The 19347-nt window shown below is 39.8% G+C and overlaps 18 non-coding genes across 18 annotated transcripts; all 18 read right to left on the bottom strand.

Moving 5' to 3' along the window:
• Positions 1 to 691: 691 nt before the first annotated feature.
• Positions 692 to 777, bottom strand: TRNAF-GAA (transfer RNA phenylalanine (anticodon GAA)). The gene has a single exon. It is a non-coding gene; the product is annotated as a tRNA-Phe (tRNA).
• An 829-nt stretch (positions 778 to 1606) lies between these two features.
• TRNAF-GAA (transfer RNA phenylalanine (anticodon GAA)) lies at positions 1607 to 1692 on the bottom strand. Its single transcript has one exon. It is a non-coding gene; the product is annotated as a tRNA-Phe (tRNA).
• Positions 1693 to 2065: 373 nt separating this feature from the next.
• Positions 2066 to 2151, bottom strand: TRNAF-GAA (transfer RNA phenylalanine (anticodon GAA)). Its single transcript has one exon. It is a non-coding gene; the product is annotated as a tRNA-Phe (tRNA).
• A 372-nt stretch (positions 2152 to 2523) lies between these two features.
• On the bottom strand, positions 2524 to 2609 carry TRNAF-GAA (transfer RNA phenylalanine (anticodon GAA)). Its single transcript has one exon. It is a non-coding gene; the product is annotated as a tRNA-Phe (tRNA).
• Positions 2610 to 3909: 1300 nt separating this feature from the next.
• On the bottom strand, positions 3910 to 3995 carry TRNAF-GAA (transfer RNA phenylalanine (anticodon GAA)). The gene has a single exon. It is a non-coding gene; the product is annotated as a tRNA-Phe (tRNA).
• Positions 3996 to 4812: 817 nt separating this feature from the next.
• On the bottom strand, positions 4813 to 4898 carry TRNAF-GAA (transfer RNA phenylalanine (anticodon GAA)). The gene has a single exon. It is a non-coding gene; the product is annotated as a tRNA-Phe (tRNA).
• A 1749-nt stretch (positions 4899 to 6647) lies between these two features.
• On the bottom strand, positions 6648 to 6733 carry TRNAF-GAA (transfer RNA phenylalanine (anticodon GAA)). Its single transcript has one exon. It is a non-coding gene; the product is annotated as a tRNA-Phe (tRNA).
• A 1300-nt stretch (positions 6734 to 8033) lies between these two features.
• On the bottom strand, positions 8034 to 8119 carry TRNAF-GAA (transfer RNA phenylalanine (anticodon GAA)). Its single transcript has one exon. It is a non-coding gene; the product is annotated as a tRNA-Phe (tRNA).
• An 840-nt stretch (positions 8120 to 8959) lies between these two features.
• TRNAF-GAA (transfer RNA phenylalanine (anticodon GAA)) lies at positions 8960 to 9036 on the bottom strand. The gene has a single exon. It is a non-coding gene; the product is annotated as a tRNA-Phe (tRNA).
• A 1757-nt stretch (positions 9037 to 10793) lies between these two features.
• On the bottom strand, positions 10794 to 10879 carry TRNAF-GAA (transfer RNA phenylalanine (anticodon GAA)). The gene has a single exon. It is a non-coding gene; the product is annotated as a tRNA-Phe (tRNA).
• Positions 10880 to 12168: 1289 nt separating this feature from the next.
• On the bottom strand, positions 12169 to 12254 carry TRNAF-GAA (transfer RNA phenylalanine (anticodon GAA)). The gene has a single exon. It is a non-coding gene; the product is annotated as a tRNA-Phe (tRNA).
• A 1289-nt stretch (positions 12255 to 13543) lies between these two features.
• Positions 13544 to 13629, bottom strand: TRNAF-GAA (transfer RNA phenylalanine (anticodon GAA)). The gene has a single exon. It is a non-coding gene; the product is annotated as a tRNA-Phe (tRNA).
• Positions 13630 to 14001: 372 nt separating this feature from the next.
• On the bottom strand, positions 14002 to 14087 carry TRNAF-GAA (transfer RNA phenylalanine (anticodon GAA)). The gene has a single exon. It is a non-coding gene; the product is annotated as a tRNA-Phe (tRNA).
• Positions 14088 to 14459: 372 nt separating this feature from the next.
• TRNAF-GAA (transfer RNA phenylalanine (anticodon GAA)) lies at positions 14460 to 14545 on the bottom strand. Its single transcript has one exon. It is a non-coding gene; the product is annotated as a tRNA-Phe (tRNA).
• A 2206-nt stretch (positions 14546 to 16751) lies between these two features.
• On the bottom strand, positions 16752 to 16836 carry TRNAF-GAA (transfer RNA phenylalanine (anticodon GAA)). Its single transcript has one exon. It is a non-coding gene; the product is annotated as a tRNA-Phe (tRNA).
• Positions 16837 to 17210: 374 nt separating this feature from the next.
• On the bottom strand, positions 17211 to 17296 carry TRNAF-GAA (transfer RNA phenylalanine (anticodon GAA)). Its single transcript has one exon. It is a non-coding gene; the product is annotated as a tRNA-Phe (tRNA).
• A 373-nt stretch (positions 17297 to 17669) lies between these two features.
• TRNAF-GAA (transfer RNA phenylalanine (anticodon GAA)) lies at positions 17670 to 17755 on the bottom strand. The gene has a single exon. It is a non-coding gene; the product is annotated as a tRNA-Phe (tRNA).
• An 831-nt stretch (positions 17756 to 18586) lies between these two features.
• Positions 18587 to 18672, bottom strand: TRNAF-GAA (transfer RNA phenylalanine (anticodon GAA)). The gene has a single exon. It is a non-coding gene; the product is annotated as a tRNA-Phe (tRNA).
• Positions 18673 to 19347: the final 675 nt, after the last annotated feature.

Genomic DNA, 19347 nt, shown 5'->3' with positions numbered 1-19347 from the left:
CAGGTGAACTTCTGATAGGGCGTTTCACAGGATAATACACCGGATATGGTATTTCTTTTTCGCAGGTTTGTGTTTGCAAAGTTTGCCATGGTCGAACTCTGGATACTGCATTTGAATCAGACAGAATACGGCATACCGTATTTGTGTTAAGTGGTTTCTGTCCACGCAATTCAAACTGTATTGTTCGATTGTTCAATCATTGATAAAATAATAGCAGAAACCCGGGACAATTCACCGAACTCGTGGAAGTTCGCCGGGGTTTGAACAAGGGACCTTTAGATCTTCAGTCTAACGCTCTCCCAACTGAGCTATTTCGGCATATGAAACTGTTAGTCTACCGTAAAATTGAACTTTTTGCTGGAAATAACCAAGAATTTATGGTTTATAAACGGTTGTACCTTTTTATCCTCGGGTGAATGTGCATTCGTTTTACTTTAAAATCACCCTTTTTGATAAGGCAGGCGAACTTCTGATAGGGCGTTTCACAGGTCAATAATATCGGATATGTTATTTCTGTTACGCAGGTTTGCAGTTGCAAAGTTTGCAATGGTCGAACTTTATATACAGCGTTTGAATCAGACAGAATACGGGATACCGTATTTGTGTTAAGTTGTTTCTGTACACGCAATTCAAACTGTATTGTTCGATTGTTCAATCATTGATAAAATAATTGCCGAAACCCGGGACACTTCACCGAACTCGTGGAAGTTCGCCGGGGTTTGAACCAGGAACCTTTAGATCTTCAGTCTAACGCTCTCCCAACTGAGCTATTTCGGCATATGAAACTTTTAATCTACCGTAAAATTGAACTTTTTGCTGGAAATAAACAAGAATTTATGGTTTATAAACGTTGTATCTTTTTATCCTCGGGTGAATGTGCATTCGATTTACTTTAAAATAACCCTTTTTGATAAGGCAGGCGAACTTCTGATAGGGCGTTTCACAGGACAATACACCGGATATGGTATTTCTTTTTCGCAGGTTTGTGTTTGCAAAGTTTGCCATGGTCGAACTCTGGATACTGCGTTTGAATCAGACAGAATATGGCATACCGTATTTGTGTTAAGTGGTTTCTGTCCACGCAATTCAAACTGTATTGTTCGATTGTTCAATCATTGATAAAATAATTGCCGAAACCCGGGACAATTCACCGAACTCGTGGAAGTTCGCCGGGGTTTGAACAAGGGACCTTTAGATCTTCTATCTAACGCTCTCCCAACTGAGCTATTTCGGCATATGAAACTTTTAATCTACCGTAAAATTGAACTTTTTGCTGGAAATAACCAAGAATTCATGGTTTATAAACGGTTGTACCTTTTTATCCTCGGGTGAATGTGCATTCGTTTTACTTTAAAATCACCCTTTTTGATAAGGCAGGTGAACTTCTGATAGGGCGTTTCACAGGACAATACACCGGATATGGTATTTCTTTTTCGCAGGTTTGTGTTTGCAAAGTTTGCTATGGTCGAACTCTGGATACTGCGTTTGAATCAGGCAGAATACGGCATACCGTATTTGTGTTAAGTGGTTTCTGTCCACGCAATTCAAACTGTATTGTTCGATTGTTCAATCATTCATCAAAAAATTGCCGAAACCCGGGACAATTCACCAAACTCGTGGAAGTTCGCCGGGGTTTGAACCAGGGACCTTTAGATCTTCAGTCTAACGCTCTCCCAACTGAGCTATTTCGGCATATGAAACATTTAATCTACCGTAAAGTTGAACTTTTTGCTGGAAATAACCAAGAATTTATGGTCTATAAACGGTTGTACCTTTTTATCCTCAGGTGAATGTGCATTCGTTTTACTTTAAAATCACCCTTTTTGATAAGGCAGGCGAACTTCTGACAAGGCGTTTTCACAGGACAATACACCGGATATGGTATTTCTTTTACGCATGTGTGTTTTTGCAAAGTTTGCCTTCGTCGAACTCTGGATACAGCGTTTGAATCAGACAGAATACGGGATACCGTATTTGTGTTAAGTTGTTTCTGTACTCGCAATTCAAACTGTATTGTTCGATTGTTCAATCATTGATAAAATAATTGCAGAAACCCGGGACAATTCACCGAACTCGTGGAAGTTCGCCGGGGTTTGAACCAGGGACCTTTAGATCTTCAGTCTAACGCTCTCCCAACTGAGCTATTTCGGCATATGAAACGTTTAATCTACCGTAAAGTTGAACTTTTTGCTGGAAATAACCAAGAATTTATGGTCTATAAACGGTTGTACCTTTTTATCCTCAGGTGAATGTGCATTCGTTTTACTTTAAAATCACCCTTTTTGATAAGGCAGGTGAACTTCTGATAGGGCGTTTCACAGGACAATACACCGGATATGGTATTTCTTTTTCGCATGATTGTGTTTGCAAAGTTTGCCATGGTCGAACTCTGGATACTGCGTTTGAATCAGACAGAATACGGCATACCGTATTTGTGTTAAGTGGTTTCTGTCCATGCAATTCAAACTGTATTGTTCGATTGTTCAATCATTGATAAAATAATTGCCGAAACCCGGGACAATTCACCAAACTCGTGGAAGTTCGCCGGGGTTTGAACCAGGGACCTTTAGATCTTCAGTCTAACGCTCTCCCAACTGAGCTATTTCGGCATATGAAACGTTTAATCTACCGTAAAGTTGAACTTTTTGCTGGAAATAACCAAGAATTTATGGTCTATAAACGGTTGTACCTTTTTATCCTCAGGTGAATGTGCATTCGTTTTAGTTTAAAATCACCCTTTTTGATAAGGCAGGCGAACTTCTGATAGGGCGTTTCACAGGACAATACACCGGATATGGTATTTCTTTTTCGCAGGTTTGTGTTTGCAAAGTTTGCCATGGTCGAACTCTGGATACTGCGTTTGAATCAGACAGAATACGGCATACCGTATTTGTGTTAAGTGGTTTCTGTCCACGCAATTCAAACTGTATTCTTCGATTGTTCAATCATTGATAAAATAATTGCCGAAACCCTGGACAATTCACCGAACTCGTGGAAGTTCGCCGGGGTTCACCAGGGACCTTCACCAGGGACCTTTAGATTTTCAGTCTAACGCTCTCCCAACTGAGCTATTTCGGCATATGAAACATTTAATCTACCTTAAAGTTGAACTTTTTGCTGGAAATAACCAATAATTTATGGTCTATAAACGGTTGTACCTTTTTATCCTCAGGTGAATGTGCATTCGTTTTACTTTAAAATCACCCTTTTTGATAAGGCAGGTGAACTTCTGATAGGGCGTTTCACAGGATAATACACCGGATATGGTATTTCTTTTTCGCAGGTTTGTGTTTGCAAAGTTTGCCATGGTCGAACTCTGGATACTGCGTTTGAATCAGACAGAATACGGCATACCGTATTTGTGTTAAGTGGTTTCTGTCCACGCAATTCAAACTGTATTGTTCGATTGTTCAATCATTGATAAAATAATTGCCGAAACCCGGGACAATTCACCGAACTCGTGGAAGTTCGCCGGGGTTTGAACAAGGGACCTTTAGATCTTCAGTCTAACGCTCTCCCAACTGAGCTATTTCGGCATATGAAACTGTTAGTCTACCGTAAAATTGAACTTTTTGCTGGAAATAACCAAGAATTTATGGTTTATAAACGGTTGTACCTTTTTATCCTCGGGTGAATGTGCATTCGTTTTACTTTAAAATCACCCTTTTTGATAAGGCAGGCGAACTTCTGATAGGGCGTTTCACAGGACAATAACATCGGATATGTTATTTCTGTTACGCAGGTTTGCAGTTGCAAAGTTTGCAATGGTCGAACTTTATATACAGCGTTTGAATCAGACAGAATACGGGATACCGTATTTGTGTTAAGTTGTTTCTGTACACGCAATTCAAACTGTATTGTTCGATTGTTCAATCATTGATAAAATAATTGCCGAAACCCGGGACACTTCACCGAACTCGTGGAAGTTCGCCGGGGTTTGAACCAGGAACCTTTAGATCTTCAGTCTAACGCTCTCCCAACTGAGCTATTTCGGCATATGAAACTTTTAATCTACCGTAAAATTGAACTTTTTGCTGGAAATAAACAAGAATTTATGGTTTATAAACGGTTGTATCTTTTTATCCTCGGGCGAATGTGCATTCGATTTACTGTAAAATAACCCTTTTTGATAAGGCAGGCGAACTTCTGATAGGGCGTTTCACAGGACAATACACCGGATATGGTATTTCTTTTTCGCAGGTTTGTGTTTGCAAAGTTTGCCATGGTCGAACTCTGGATACTGCGTTTGAATCAGACAGAATACGGCATACCGTATTTGTGTTAAGTGGTTTCTGTCCACGCAATTCAAACTGTATTGTTCGATTGTTCAATCATTGATAAAATAATTGCCGAAACCCGGGACAATTCACCGAACTCGTGGAAGTTCGCCGGGGTTTGAACAAGGGACCTTTAGTTCTTCAATCTAACGCTCTCCCAACTGAGCTATTTCGGCATATGAAACGTTTAATCTACCGTAAAGTTGAACTTTTTGCTGGAAATAACCAAGAATTTATGGTCTATAAACGGTTGTACCTTTTTATCCTCAGGTGAATGTGCATTCGTTTTACTTTAAAATCACCCTTTTTGATAAGGCAGGTGAACTTCTGATAGGGCGTTTCACAGGACAATACACCGGATATGGCATGTTTGTGTTTGCAAAGTTTGCCATGGTCGAACTCTGGATACTGCGTTTGAATCAGACAGAATACGGCATACCGTATTTGTGTTAAGTGGTTTCTGTCCACGCAATTCAAACTGTATTGTTCGATTGTTCAATCATTCATAAAGAAATTGCCGAAACCCGCTACAATTCACCAAACTCGTGGAAGTTCGCCGGGGTTTGAACCAGGGACCTTTAGATCTTCAGTCTAACGCTCTCCCAACTGAGCTATTTCGGCATATGAAACTTTTAATCTACCGTAAAATTGAACTTTTTGCTGAAAATAACCAAGAATTTATGGTTTATAAACGGTTGTACCTTTTTATCCTCGGTTGAATGTGCATTCGTTTTACTTTAAAATCACCCTTTTTGATAAGGCAGGCGAACTTCTGAGAGGGCGTTTTCACAGGACAATACATCGGATATGTTATTTCTGTTACGCAGGTTTGCAGTTGCAAAGTTTGCAATGGTCGACCTCTGGATACAGCGTTTGAATCAGACAGAATACGGGATACCGTATTTGTGTTAAGTTGTTTCTGTACACGCAATTCAAACTGTATTGTTCGATTGTTCAATCATTGATAAAATAATAGCAGAAACCCGGGACAATTCACCGAACTCGTGGAAGTTCGCCGGGGTTTGAACAAGGGACCTTTAGATCTTCAGTCTAACGCTCTCCCAACTGAGCTATTTCGGCATATGAAACTTTTAATCTACCGTAAAATTGAACGTTTTGCTGGAAATAACCAAGAATTTATGGTCTATAAACGGTTGTACCTTTCTATCCGCAGGTGAATGTGCATTCGTTTTACTTTAAAATCACCCTTTTTGATAAGGCAGGCGAACTTCTGACAGGGCGTTTTCACAGGACAATACACCGGATATGGTATTTATTTTACGCATGTGTGTTTTTGCAAAGTTTGCTATGGTCGAACTCTGGATACTGCGTTTGAATCAGGCAGAATACGGCATACCGTATTTGTGTTAAGTGGTTTCTGTCCACGCAATTCAAACTGTATTGTTCGATTGTTCAATCATTCATCAAAAAATTGCCGAAACCCGGGACAATTCACCAAACTCGTGGAAGTTCGTCGGGGTTTGAACCAGGGACCTTTAGATCTTCAGTCTAACGCTCTCCCAACTGAGCTATTTCGGCATATGAAACATTTAATCTACCGTAAAGTTGAACTTTTTGCTGGAAATAACCAAGAATTTATGGTCTATAAACGGTTGTACCTTTTTATCCTCAGGTGAATGTGCATTCGTTTTACTTTAAAATCACCCTTTTTGATAAGGCAGGCGAACTTCTGACAAGGCGTTTTCACAGGACAATACACCGGATATGGTATTTCTTTTACGCATGTGTGTTTTTGCAAAGTTTGCCTTCGTCGAACTCTGGATACAGCGTTTGAATCAGACAGAATACGGGATACCGTATTTGTGTTAAGTTGTTTCTGTACACGCAATTCAAACTGTATTGTTCGATTGTTCAATCATTGATAAAATAATAGCAGAAACCCGGGACAATTCACCGAACTCGTGGAAGTTCGCCGGGGTTTGAACAAGGGACCTTTAGATCTTCAGTCTAACGCTCTCCCAACTGAGCTATTTCGGCATATGAAACTTTTAATCTACCGTAAAATTGAACGTTTTGCTGGAAATAACCAAGAATTTATGGTTTATAAACGGTTGTACCTTTTTATCCTCGGGTGAATGTGCATTCGTTTTACTTTAAAATCACCCTTTTTGATAAGGCAGGTGAACTTCTGATAGGGCGTTTCACAGGACAATACACCGGATATGGTATTTCTTTTTCGCATGATTGTGTTTGCAAAGTTTGCCATGGTCGAACTCTGGATACTGCGTTTGAATCAGACAGAATACGGCATACCGTATTTGTGTTAAGTGGTTTCTGTCCATGCAATTCAAACTGTATTGTTCGATTGTTCAATCATTGATAAAATAATTGCCGAAACCCGGGACAATTCACCAAACTCGTGGAAGTTCGCCGGGGTTTGAACCAGGGACCTTTAGATCTTCAGTCTAACGCTCTCCCAACTGAGCTATTTCGGCATATGAAACGTTTAATCTACCGTAAAGTTGAACTTTTTGCTGGAAATAACCAAGAATTTATGGTCTATAAACGGTTGTACCTTTTTATCCTCAGGTGAATGTGCATTCGTTTTACTTTAAAAACACCCTTTTTGATAAGGCAGGTGAACTTCTGATAGGGCGTTTCACAGGACAATACACCGGATATGGTATTTCTTTTTCGCAGGTTTGTGTTTGCAAAGTTTGCCATGGTCGAACTCTGGATACTGCGTTTGAATCAGACAGAATACGGCATACCGTATTTGTGTTAAGTGGTTTCTGTCCACGCAATTCAAACTGTATTGTTCGATTGTTCAATCATTGATAAAATAATTGCCGAAACCCTGGACAATTCACCGAACTCGTGGAAGTTCGCCGGGGTTCACCAGGGACCTTCACCAGGGACCTTTAGATTTTCAGTCTAACGCTCTCCCAACTGAGCTATTTCGGCATATGAAACATTTAATCTACCTTAAAGTTGAACTTTTTGCTGGAAATAACCACGAATTTATGGTCTATAAACGGTTGTACCTTTTTATCCTCAGGTGAATGTGCATTCGTTTTACTTTAAAATCACCCTTTTTGATAAGGCAGGTGAACTTCTGATAGGGCGTTTCACAGGATAATACACCGGATATGGTATTTCTTTTTCGCAGGTTTGTGTTTGCAAAGTTTGCCATGGTCGAACTCTGGATACTGCGTTTGAATCAGACAGAATACGGCATACCGTATTTGTGTTAAGTGGTTTCTGTCCACGCAATTCAAACTGTATTGTTCGATTGTTCAATCATTGATAAAATAATTGCCGAAACCCGGGACAATTCACCGAACTCGTGGAAGTTCGCCGGGGTTTGAACAAGGGACCTTTAGATCTTCAGTCTAACGATCTCCCAACTGAGCTATTTCGGCATATGAAACTGTTAGTCTACCGTAAAATTGAACTTTTTGCTGGAAATAACCAAGAATTTATGGTTTATAAACGGTTGTACCTTTTTATCCTCGGGTGAATGTGCATTCGTTTTACTTTAAAATCACCCTTTTTGATAAGGCAGGCGAACTTCTGATAGGGCGTTTCACAGGACAATAACATCGGATATGTTATTTCTGTTACGCAGGTTTGCACTTGCAAAGTTTGCAATGGTCGAACTTTATATACAGCGTTTGAATCAGACAGAATACGGGATACCGTATTTGTGTTAAGTTGTTTCTGTACACGCAATTCAAACTGTATTGTTCGATTGTTCAATCATTGATAAAATAATTGCCGAAACCCGGGACACTTCACCGAACTCGTGGAAGTTCGCCGGGGTTTGAACCAGGAACCTTTAGATCTTCAGTCTAACGCTCTCCCAACTGAGCTATTTCGGCATATGAAACTTTTAATCTACCGTAAAATTGAACTTTTTGCTGAAAATAACCAAGAATTTATGGTTTATAAACGGTTGTACCTTTTTATCCTCGGTTGAATGTGCATTCGTTTTACTTTAAAATCACCCTTTTTGATAAGGCAGGCGAACTTCTGAGAGGGCGTTTTCACAGGACAATACATCGTATATGTTATTTCTGTTACGCAGGTTTGCAGTTGCAAAGTTTGCAATGGTCGACCTCTGGATACAGCGTTTGAATCAGACAGAATACGGGATACCGTATTTGTGTTAAGTTGTTTCTGTACACGCAAATCAAACTGTATTGTTCGATTGTTCAATCATTGATAAAATAATAGCAGAAACCCGGGACAATTCACCGAACTCGTGGAAGTTCGCCGGGGTTTGAACAAGGGACCTTTAGATCTTCAGTCTAACGCTCTCCCAACTGAGCTATTTCGGCATATGAAACTTTTAATCTACCGTAAAATTGAACGTTTTGCTGGAAATAACCAAGAATTTATGGTTTATAAACGGTTGTACCTTTTTATCCTCGGGTGAATGTGCATTCGTTTTACTTTAAAATCACCCTTTTTGATAAGGCAGGTGAACTTCTGATAGGGCGTTTCACAGGACAATACACCGGATATGGTATTTCTTTTTCGCATGATTGTGTTTGCAAAGTTTGCCATGGTCGAACTCTGGATACTGCGTTTGAATCAGACAGAATACGGCATACCGTATTTGTGTTAAGTGGTTTCTGTCCATGCAATTCAAACTGTATTGTTCGATTGTTCAATCATTGATAAAATAATTGCCGAAACCCGGGACAATTCATCAAACTCGTGGAAGTTCGCCCGGGTTTGAACCAGGGACCTTTAGATCTTCAGTCTAACGCTCTCCCAACTGAGCTATTTCGGCATATGAAACGTTTAATCTACCGTAAAGTTGAACTTTTTGCTGGAAATAACCAAGAATTTATGGTCTATAAACGGTTGTACCTTTTTATCCTCAGGTGAATGTGCATTCTTTTTACTTTAAAAACACCCTTTTTGATAAGGCAGGTGAACTTCTGATAGGGCGTTTCACAGGACAATACACCGGATATGGTATTTCTTTTTCGCAGGTTTGTGTTTGCAAAGTTTGCCATGGTCGAACTCTGGATACTGCGTTTGAATCAGACAGAATACGGCATACCGTATTTGTGTTAAGTGGTTTCTGTCCACGCAATTCAAACTGTATTGTTCGATTGTTCAATCGTTGATAAAATAATTGCCGAAACCCTGGACAATTCACCGAACTCGTGGAAGTTCGCCGGGGTTCACCAGGGACCTTCACCAGGGACCTTTAGATTTTCAGTCTAACGCTCTCCCAACTGAGCTATTTCGGCATATGAAACATTTAATCTACCTTAAAGTTGAACTTTTTGCTGGAAATAACCAAGAATTTATGGTCTATAAACGGTTGTACCTTTTTATCCTCAGGTGAATGTGCATTCGTTTTACTTTAAAATCACCCTTTTTGATAAGGCAGGTGAACTTCTGATAGGGCGTTTCACAGGATAATACACCGGATATGGTATTTCTTTTTCGCAGGTTTGTGTTTGCAAAGTTTGCCATGGTCGAACTCTGGATACAGCGTTTGAATCAGACAGAATACGGGATACCGTATTTGTGTTAAGTTGTTTCTGTACACGCAATTCAAATTGTATTGTTCGATTGTTCAATCATTGATAAAATAATAGCAGAAACCCGGGACAATTCACCGAACTCGTGGAAGTTCGCCGGGGTTTGAACAAGGGACCTTTAGATCTTCAGTCTAACGCTCTCCCAACTGAGCTATTTCGGCATATGAAACTTTTAATCTACCGTAAAATTGAACTTTTTGCTGGAAATAAACAAGAATTTATGGTTTATAAACGGTTGTATCTTTTTATCCTCGGGTGAATGTGCATTCGATTTACTTTAAAATAACCCTTTTTGATAAGGCAGGCGAACTTCTGATAGGGCGTTTCACAGGACAATACACCGGATATGGTATTTCTTTTTCGCAGGTTTGTGTTTGCAAAGTTTGCCATGGTCGAACTCTGGATACTGCGTTTGAATCAGACAGAATACGGCATACCGTATTTGTGTTAAGTGGTTTCTGTCCACGCAATTCAAACTGTATTGTTCGATTGTTCAATCATTGATAAAATAATTGCCGAAACCCGGGACAATTCACCGAACTCGTGGAAGTTCGCCGGGGTTTGAACAAGGGACCTTTAGATCTTCAATCTAACGCTCTCCCAACTGAGCTATTTCGGCATATGAAACTTTTAATCTACCGTAAAATTGAACTTTTTGCTGGAAATAACCAAGAATTCATGGTTTATAAACGGTTGTACCTTTTTATCCTCGGGTGAATGTGCATTCGTTTTACTTTAAAATCACCCTTTTTGATAAGGCAGGTGAACTTCTGATAGGGCGTTTCACAGGACAATACACCGGATATGGTATTTCTTTTTCGCAGGTTTGTGTTTGCAAAGTTTGCTATGGTCGAACTCTGGATACTGCGTTTGAATCAGGCAGAATACGGCATACCGTATTTGTGTTAAGTGGTTTCTGTCCACGCAATTCAAACTGTATTGTTCGATTGTTCAATCATTGAGAAAATAATTGCCGAAACCCGGGACAATTCACCGAACTCGTGGAAGTTCGCCGGGGTTTGAACCAGGGACCTTTAGATCTTCAGTCTAACACTCTCCCAACTGAGCTATTTCGGCATATGAAACCTTTAATCTACCGTAAAATTGAACTTTTTGCTGGAAATAACCAAGAATTTATGGTTTATAAACGGTTGTACCTTTTTATCCTCGGGTGAATGTGCATTCGTTTTACTTTAAAATCACCCTTTTTGATAAGGCAGGTGAACTTCTGATAGGGCGTTTCACAGGACAATACACCGGATATGGTATTTCTTTTTCGTAGGTTTGTGTTTGCAAAGTTTGCCATGGTCGAACTCTGGATACTGCGTTTGAATCAGACAGAATACGGCATACCGTATTTGTGTTAAGTGGTTTCTGTCCATGCAATTCAAACTGTATTGTTCGATTGTTCAATCATTGATAAAATAATTGCCGAAACCCGGGACAATTCACCAAACTCGTGAAAGTTCGCCGGGGTTTGAACCAGGGACCTTTAGATCTTCAGTCTAACGCTCTCCCAACTGAGCTGTTTCGGCATATGAAACGTTTAATCTACCGTAAAGTTGAACTTTTTGCTGGAAATAACCAAGAATTTATGGTCTATAAACGGTTGTACCTTTTTATCCTCAGGTGAATGTGCATTCGTTTTACTTTAAAATCACCCTTTTTGATAAGGCAGGTGAACTTCTGATAGGGCGTTTCACAGGACAATACACCGGATATGGTATTCCGTTTTCGCAGGTTTGTGTTTGCAAAGTTTGCCATGGTCGAACTCTGGATACTGCGTTTGAATCAGACAGAATACGGCATACCGTATTTGTGTTAAGTGGTTTCTGTCCACGCAATTCACACTGTATTGTTCGATTGTTCAATCATTGATAAAATAATTGCCGAAACCCGGGACAATTCACCAAACTCGTGGAAGTTCGCCGGGGTTTGAACCAGGGACCTTTAGATCTTCAGTATAACGCTCTCCCAACTGAGCTATTTCGGCATATGAAACATTTAATCTACCGTAAAGTTGAACTTCTTGCTGGAAATAACCAAGAATTCATGGTTTATAAACGGTTGTACCTTTTTATCCTCGGGTGAATGTGCATTCGTTTTACTTTAAAATCACCCTTTTTGATATGGCAGGCGAACTTCTGATAGGGCGTTTTCACAGGACAATACACCGGATATGTTATTTCTGTTACGCAGGTTTGCAGTTGCAAAGTTTGCAATGGTCGACCTCTGGATACAGCGTTTGAATCAGACAGAATACGGGATACCGTATTTGTGTTAAGTTGTTTCTGTACACGCAATTCAAACTGTATTGTTCGATTGTTCAATCATTGATAAAATAATTGCCGAAACCCGGGACAATTCACCGAATTCGTGGAAGTTCGCCGGGGTTTGAACCAGGGACCTTTAGATCTTCAGTCTAACGCTCTCCCAACTGAGCTATTTCGGCATATGAAACTTCTAATCTACCGTAAAATTGAACTTTTTGCTGGAAATAACCAAGAATTTATGGTTTATAAACGGTTGTACCTTTTTATCCTCAGGTGAATGTGCATTCGTTTTACTTTAAAATCACCCTTTTTGATAAGGCAGGCGAACTTCTAATAGGGCGTTTCACAGGACAATAACACCGGATATGGTATTTCTTTTACGCATGTTTGCAGTTGCAATGTTTGCATTGGTCGAACTTTATAGAGAGCGTTTGAATCAGACAGAATACGGGATACCGTATTTGTGTTAAGTTGTTTCTGTACACGCAATTCAAACTGTATTGTTCGATTGTTCAATCATTGATAAAATAATTGCGGAAACCCGGGACAATTCACCGAACTCGTGGAAGTTCGTCGGGGTTTGAACCATGGACCTTTAGATCTTCAGTCTAACGCTCTCCCAACTGAGCTATTTCGGCATATGAAACATTTAATCTACCGTAAAGTTGAACTTTTTGCTGGAAATAACCAAGAATTTATGGTCTATATACGGTTGTACCTTTTTATCCTCAGGTGAATGTGCATTCGTTGTATTTTAAAATCACCCTTTTTGATAAGGCAGGCGAACTTCTGACAGGGCGTTTTCACAGGACAATACACCGGATATGGTATTTCTTTTACGCATGTGTGTTTTTGCAAAGTTTGCCTTGGTCGAACTCTGGATACAGCGTTTGAATCAGACAGAATACGGGATACCGTATTTGTGTTAAGTTGTTTCTGTACACGCAATTCAAACTGTATTGTTCGATTGTTCAATCATTGACAAAATAATTGCCGAAACCCGGGACAATTCACCGAACTCGTGGAAGTTAGCCGGGGTTTGAACCAGGGACCTTTAGATCTTCAGTCTAACGCTCTCCCAACTGAGCAATTTCGGCATATGAAACATTTAATCTACCGTAAAATTGAACTTTTTGCTGGAAATAACCAAGAATTTATGGTTTATAAACGGTTGTACCTTTTTATCCTCGGGTGGATGTGCATTCGTTTTACTTTAAAATCACCCTTTTTGATAAGGCAGGTGAACTTCTGATAGGGCGTTTCACAGGACAATACACCGGATATGGTATTTCTTTTTCGCAGGTTTGTGTTTGCAAAGTTTGCCATTGTCGAACTCTGGATACTGCGTTTGAATCAGACAGAATACGGCATACCGTATTTGTGTTAAGTGGTTTCTGTCCACGCAATTCAAACTGTATTGTTCGATTGTTCAATCATTCATAAAAAATTGCCGAAACCCGGGACAATGCACCAAACTCGTGGAAGTTCGCCGGGGTTTGAACCAGGGACCTTTAGATCTTCAGTCTAACGCTCTCCCAACTGAGCTATTTCGGCATATGAAACATTTAATCTACCGTAAAGTTGAACTTTTTGCAGGAAATAACCAAGAATTTATGGTCTATAAACGGTTGTACCTTTTTATCCTCAGGTGAATGTGCATTCGTTTTACTTTAAAATCACCCTTTTTGATAAGACAGGTGAACATCTGATAGGGCGTTTCACAGGACAATACACCGGATATGGTATTTCTTTTTCGCAGGTTTGTGTTTGCAAAGTTTGCCATGGTCGAACTCTGGATACTGCGTTTGAATCAGACAGAATACGGCATACCGTATTTGTGTTAAGTGGTTTCTGTCCACGCAATTCAAACTGTATTGTTCGATTGTTCAATCATTGATAAAATAATTGCCGAAACCCGGGACAATTCACCGAACTCGTGGAAGTTCACCGGGGTTTGAACCAGCGACCTTTAGATCTTCAGTCTAACGCTCTCCCAACTGAGCTATTTCGGCATATGAAGCATTTAGTCTACCGTAAAGTTGAACTTTTTGCTGGAAATAACCAAGAATTTATGGTCTATAAACGGTTGTACCTTTTTATCCTCGGGTGAATGTGCATTCGTTTTATTTTAAAATCACCCTTTTTGATAAGGCAGGTGAACTTCTGATAGGGCGTTTCACAGGACAATACACCGGATATGGTATTCCTTTTTCGCAGGTTTGTGTTTGCAAAGTTTGCCATGGTCGAACTCTGGATACTGCGTTTGAATCAGACAGAATACGGCATACCGTATTTGTGTTAAGTTGTTTCTGTACACGCAATTCAAACTGTATTGTTCGATTGCTCAATCATTGATAAAATAATTGCCGAAACCCGGAACAATTCACCGAACTCGTGGAAGTTCGCCGGGGTTTGAACCAGGGACCTTTAGATCTTCAGTCTAACGCTCTCCCAACTGAGCTATTTCGGCATATGAAACTTTTAATCTACCGTAAAATTGAACTTTTTGCTGGAAATAACCAAGAATTTATGGTTTATAAACGGTTGTACCTTTTTATCCTCGGGTGAATGTGCATTCGTTTTACTTTAAAATCACCCTTTTTGATATGGCAGGCGAACTTCTGATAGGGCGTTTTAACAGGACAATACACCGGATATGTTATTTCTGTTACGCAGGTTTGCAGTTGCAAAGTTTGCAATGGTCGACCTCTGGATACAGCGTTTGAATCAGACAGAATACGGGATACCGTATTTGTGTTAAGTTGTTTCTGTACACGCAATTCAAACTGTATTGTTCGATTGTTCAATCATTGATAAAATAATTACCGAAACCCGGGACAATGCACCAAACTCGTGGAAGTTCGCCGGGGTTTGAACCAGTGACCTTTAGATCTTCAGTCTAACGCTCTCCCAACTGAGCTATTTCGGCATATGAAACTTTTAATCTACCGAAAAATTGAACTTTTGCAGGAAATAACCAAGAATTTATGGTTTATAAACGGTTGTACCTTTCAATCCTCGGGTGAATGTGCATTCGTTTTACATTAAAATCACCCTTTTTGATAATGCAGGTGAACTTCTGATAGGGCGTTTCACAGGACAATACACCGGATATGGTATTTCTTTTTCGCAGGTTTGTGTTTGCAAAGTTTGCCATGGTCGAACTCTGGATACTGCGTTTGAATCAGACAGAATACGGCATACCGTATTTGTGTTAAGTGGTTTCTGTCCACGCAATTCAAACTGTATTGTTCGATTGTTCAATCATTGATAAAATAATTGCCGAAACCCGGGACAATTCACCGAACTCGTGGAAGTTCACCGGGGTTTGAACCAGGGACCTTTAGATCTTCAGTATAACGCTCTCCCAACTGAGCTATTTCGGCATATGAAACATTTAATCTACCGTAAAGTTGAACTTTTTGCTGGAAATAACCAAGAATTTATGGTCTATAAACGGTTGTACCTTTTTATCCTCAGGTGAATGTGCATTCGTTTTATTTTAAAATCACCCTTTTTGATAAGGCAGGCGAACTTCTGACAGGGCGTTTTCACAGGACAATACACCGGATATGGTATTTCTTTTACGCATGTGTGTTTTTGCAAAGTTTGCCTTGGTCGAACTCTGGATACTGCGTTTGAATCAGACAGAATACGGGATACCGTATTTGTGTTAAGTTGTTTCTGTACACGCAATTCAAACTGTATTGTTCGATTGTTCAATCATTGATAAAATAATTACCGAAACCCGGGACAATTCACCGAACTCTTGGAAGTTCGCCGTGGTTTGAACAAGGGACCTTTAGATCTTCAGTCTAACGCTCTCCCAACTGAGCTATTTCGGCATATGAAACTCTTAATCTACCGAAAAATTGAACTTTTTGCTGAAAATAACCAAGAATTTATGGTTTATAAACGGTTGTACCTTTTTATCCGCTGGTGAATGTGCATTCGTTTTACTTTAAAATCACCCTTTTTGATAAGGCAGGCGAACTTCTGAGAGGGCGTTTTCACAGGACAATACATCGGATATGTTATTTCTGTTACGCAGGTTTGCAGTTGCAAAGTTTGCAATGGTCGACCTCTGGATACAGCGTTTGAATCAGACAGAATACGGGATACCGTATTTGTGTTAAGTTGTTTCTGTACACGCAATTCAAACTGTATTGTTCGATTGTTCAATCATTGATAAAATAATTGCCGAAACCCGGGACACTTCACCGAACTCGTGGAAGTTTGCCGGGGTTTGAAACAGGAACCTTTAGATCTTCAGTCTAACGCTCTAACAACTGAGCTATTGCGGCATATGAATCTTTTAATCTACCGTAAAATTGAACTTTTTGCTGGAAATAAACAAGAATTTATGGTTTATAAACGGTTGTACCTTTTTATCCTCGGGTGAATGTGCATTCGTTTTACTTTAAAATCACCCTTTTTGATAAGGCAGGTGAACTTCTGATAGGGCGTTTCACAGGACAATACACCGGATATGTTATTTCTGTTACGCAGGTTTGCGTTTGCAAAGTTTGCAATGGTCGAACTCTGGATACAGCGTTTGAATCAGACAGAATACGGGATACCGTATTTGTGTTAAGTTGTTTCTGTACACGCAATTCAAACTGTATTGTTCGATTGTTCAATCATTGATAAAATAATTGCCGAAACCCGGGACAATTCACCGAACTCGTGGAAGTTCGCCGGGGTTTGAACCAGGACCTTTAGATCTTCAGTCTAACGCTCTCCCAACTGAGCTATTTCGGCATATGAAAATTTTAATCTACCGTAAAATTGAACTTTTTGCTGGAAATAACCAAGAATTTATGGTTTATAAACGGTTGTACCTTTTTATCCTCGGGTGAATGTGCATTCGTTTTACTTTAAAATCACCCTTTTTGATAAGTCAAGCGAACTCCTGATAGGTAGTTTTCACATGACAATTCACCGGATATGGTATTTCTTTTTCGCAGGTTTGTGTTTGCGAAGTTTGCCATGGTCGATCTCTCGATACAGGCGTTTGAATCAGACAGAATACGGGATACCGTATTTGTGTTAAGTGGTTTCTGTTCGCGCAATTCAAACTGTATTGTTCGATTGTTCAATCATTGATAAAATAATTGCCGAAACCCGGAACAATTCACCGAACTCGTGGAAGTTCGCCGGGGTTTGAACCAGGGACCTTTAGATCTTCAGTCTAACGCTCTCCCAACTGAGCTATTTCGGCATATGAAACTTCTAATCTACCGTAAAATTGAACTTTTTGCTGGAAATAACCAAGAATTTATGGTTTATAAACGGTTGTACCTTTTTATCCTCGGGTGAATGTGCATTCGTTTTACTTTAAAATCACCCTTTTTGATATGGCAGGCGAACTTCTGATAGGGCGTTTTCACAGGACAATACACCGGATATGTTATTTCTGTTACGCATGTTTGCAGTTGCAAAGTTTGCAATGGTCGAACTTTATAGAGAGCGTTTGAATCAGACAGAATACGGGATACCGTATTTGTGTTAAGTTGTTTCTGTACACGCAATTCAAACTGTATTGTTCGATTGTTCAATCATTCATAAAAAAATTGCCGAAACCCGGGACAATGCACCAAACTCGTGGAAGTTCGCCGGGGTTTGAACCAGGGACCTTTAGATCTTCAGTCTAACGCTCTCCCAACTGAGCTATTTCGGCATATGAAACTTTTAATCTACCGTAAAATTGAACTTTTTGCTGGAAATAAACAAGAATTTATGGTTTATAAACGGTTGTACCTTTTTATCCTCGGGTGAATGTGCATTCGTTTTACTTTAAAATCACCCTTTTCGATAAGGCAGGTGAACTTCTGATAGGGCGTTTCACAGGACAATACACCGGATATGGTATTTCTTTTTCGCAGGTTTGTGTTTGCAAAGTTTGCCATGGTCGAACTCTGGATACTGCGTTTGAATCAGACAGAATACGGCATACCGTATTTGTGTTAAGTGGTTTCTGTTCGCGCAATTCAAACTGTATTGTTCGATTGTTCAATCATTGATAAAATAATTGCCGAAACCCGGAACAATTCACCGAACTCGTGGAAGTTCGCCGGGGTTTGAACCAGTGACCTTTAGATCTTCAGTCTAACGCTCTCCCAACTGAGCTATTTCGGCATATGAAACTTCTAATCTACCGTAAAATTGAACTTTTTGCTGGAAATAACCAAGAATTTATGGTTTATAAACGGTTGTACCTTTTTATCCTCGGGTGAATGTGCATTCGTTTTACTTTAAAATCACCCTTTTTGATATGGCAGGCGAACTTCTGATAGGGCGTTTTCACAGGACAATACACCGGATATGTTATTTCTGTTACGCATGTTTGCAGTTGCAAAGTTTGCAATGGTCGAACTTTATAGAGAGCGTTTGAATCAGACAGAATACGGGATACCGTATTTGTGTTAAGTTGTTTCTGTACACGCAATTCAAACTGTATTGTTCGATTGTTCAATCATTCATAAAAAAATTGCCGAAACCCGGGACAATGCACCAAACTCGTGGAAGTTCGCCGGGGTTTGAACCAGGGACCTTTAGATCTTCAGTCTAACGCTCTCCCAACTGAGCTATTTCGGCATATGAAACTTTTAATCTACCGTAAAATTGAACTTTTTGCTGGAAATAAACAAGAATTTATGGTTTATAAACGGTTGTACCTTTTTATCCTCGGGTGAATGTGCATTCGTTTTACTTTAAAATCACCCTTTTCGATAAGGCAGGTGAACTTCTGATAGGGCGTTTCACAGGACAATACACCGGATATGGTATTTCTTTTTCGCAGGTTTGTGTTTGCAAAGTTTGCCATGGTCGAACTCTGGATACTGCGTTTGAATCAGACAGAATACGGCATACCGTATTTGTGTTAAGTGGTTTCTGTCCACGCAATTCAAACTGTATTGTTCGATTGTTCAATCATTGATAAAATAATTGCCGAAACCCGGGACAATTCACCAAACTCGTGGAAGTTCGCCGGGGTTTGAACGAGGGACCTTTAGATCTTCAGTCTAACGCTCTCCCAACTGAGCTATTTCGGCATATGAAACTTTTAATCTACCGTAAAATTGAACTTTTTGCTGGAAATAACCAAGAATCTATGGTCTATAAACGGTTGTACCTTTTTATCCTCGGGTGAATGTGCATTCGTTTAACTTTAAAATCACCCTTTTTGATAAGGCAGGTGAACTTCTGATAGGGCGTTTCACAGGACAATACACCGGATATGGTATTTCTTTTTCGCAGGTTTGTGTTTGC

This window comes from Saccoglossus kowalevskii, chromosome 13, assembly GCF_978046115.1.
Source record: "Saccoglossus kowalevskii chromosome 13, keSacKowa6.1, whole genome shotgun sequence".
Classification (NCBI taxonomy): Eukaryota; Metazoa; Hemichordata; class Enteropneusta; family Harrimaniidae; genus Saccoglossus; species Saccoglossus kowalevskii.
Note: the sequence above shows the minus strand (reverse complement) of the source record. Positions and strands in the feature narration are given on the sequence as shown.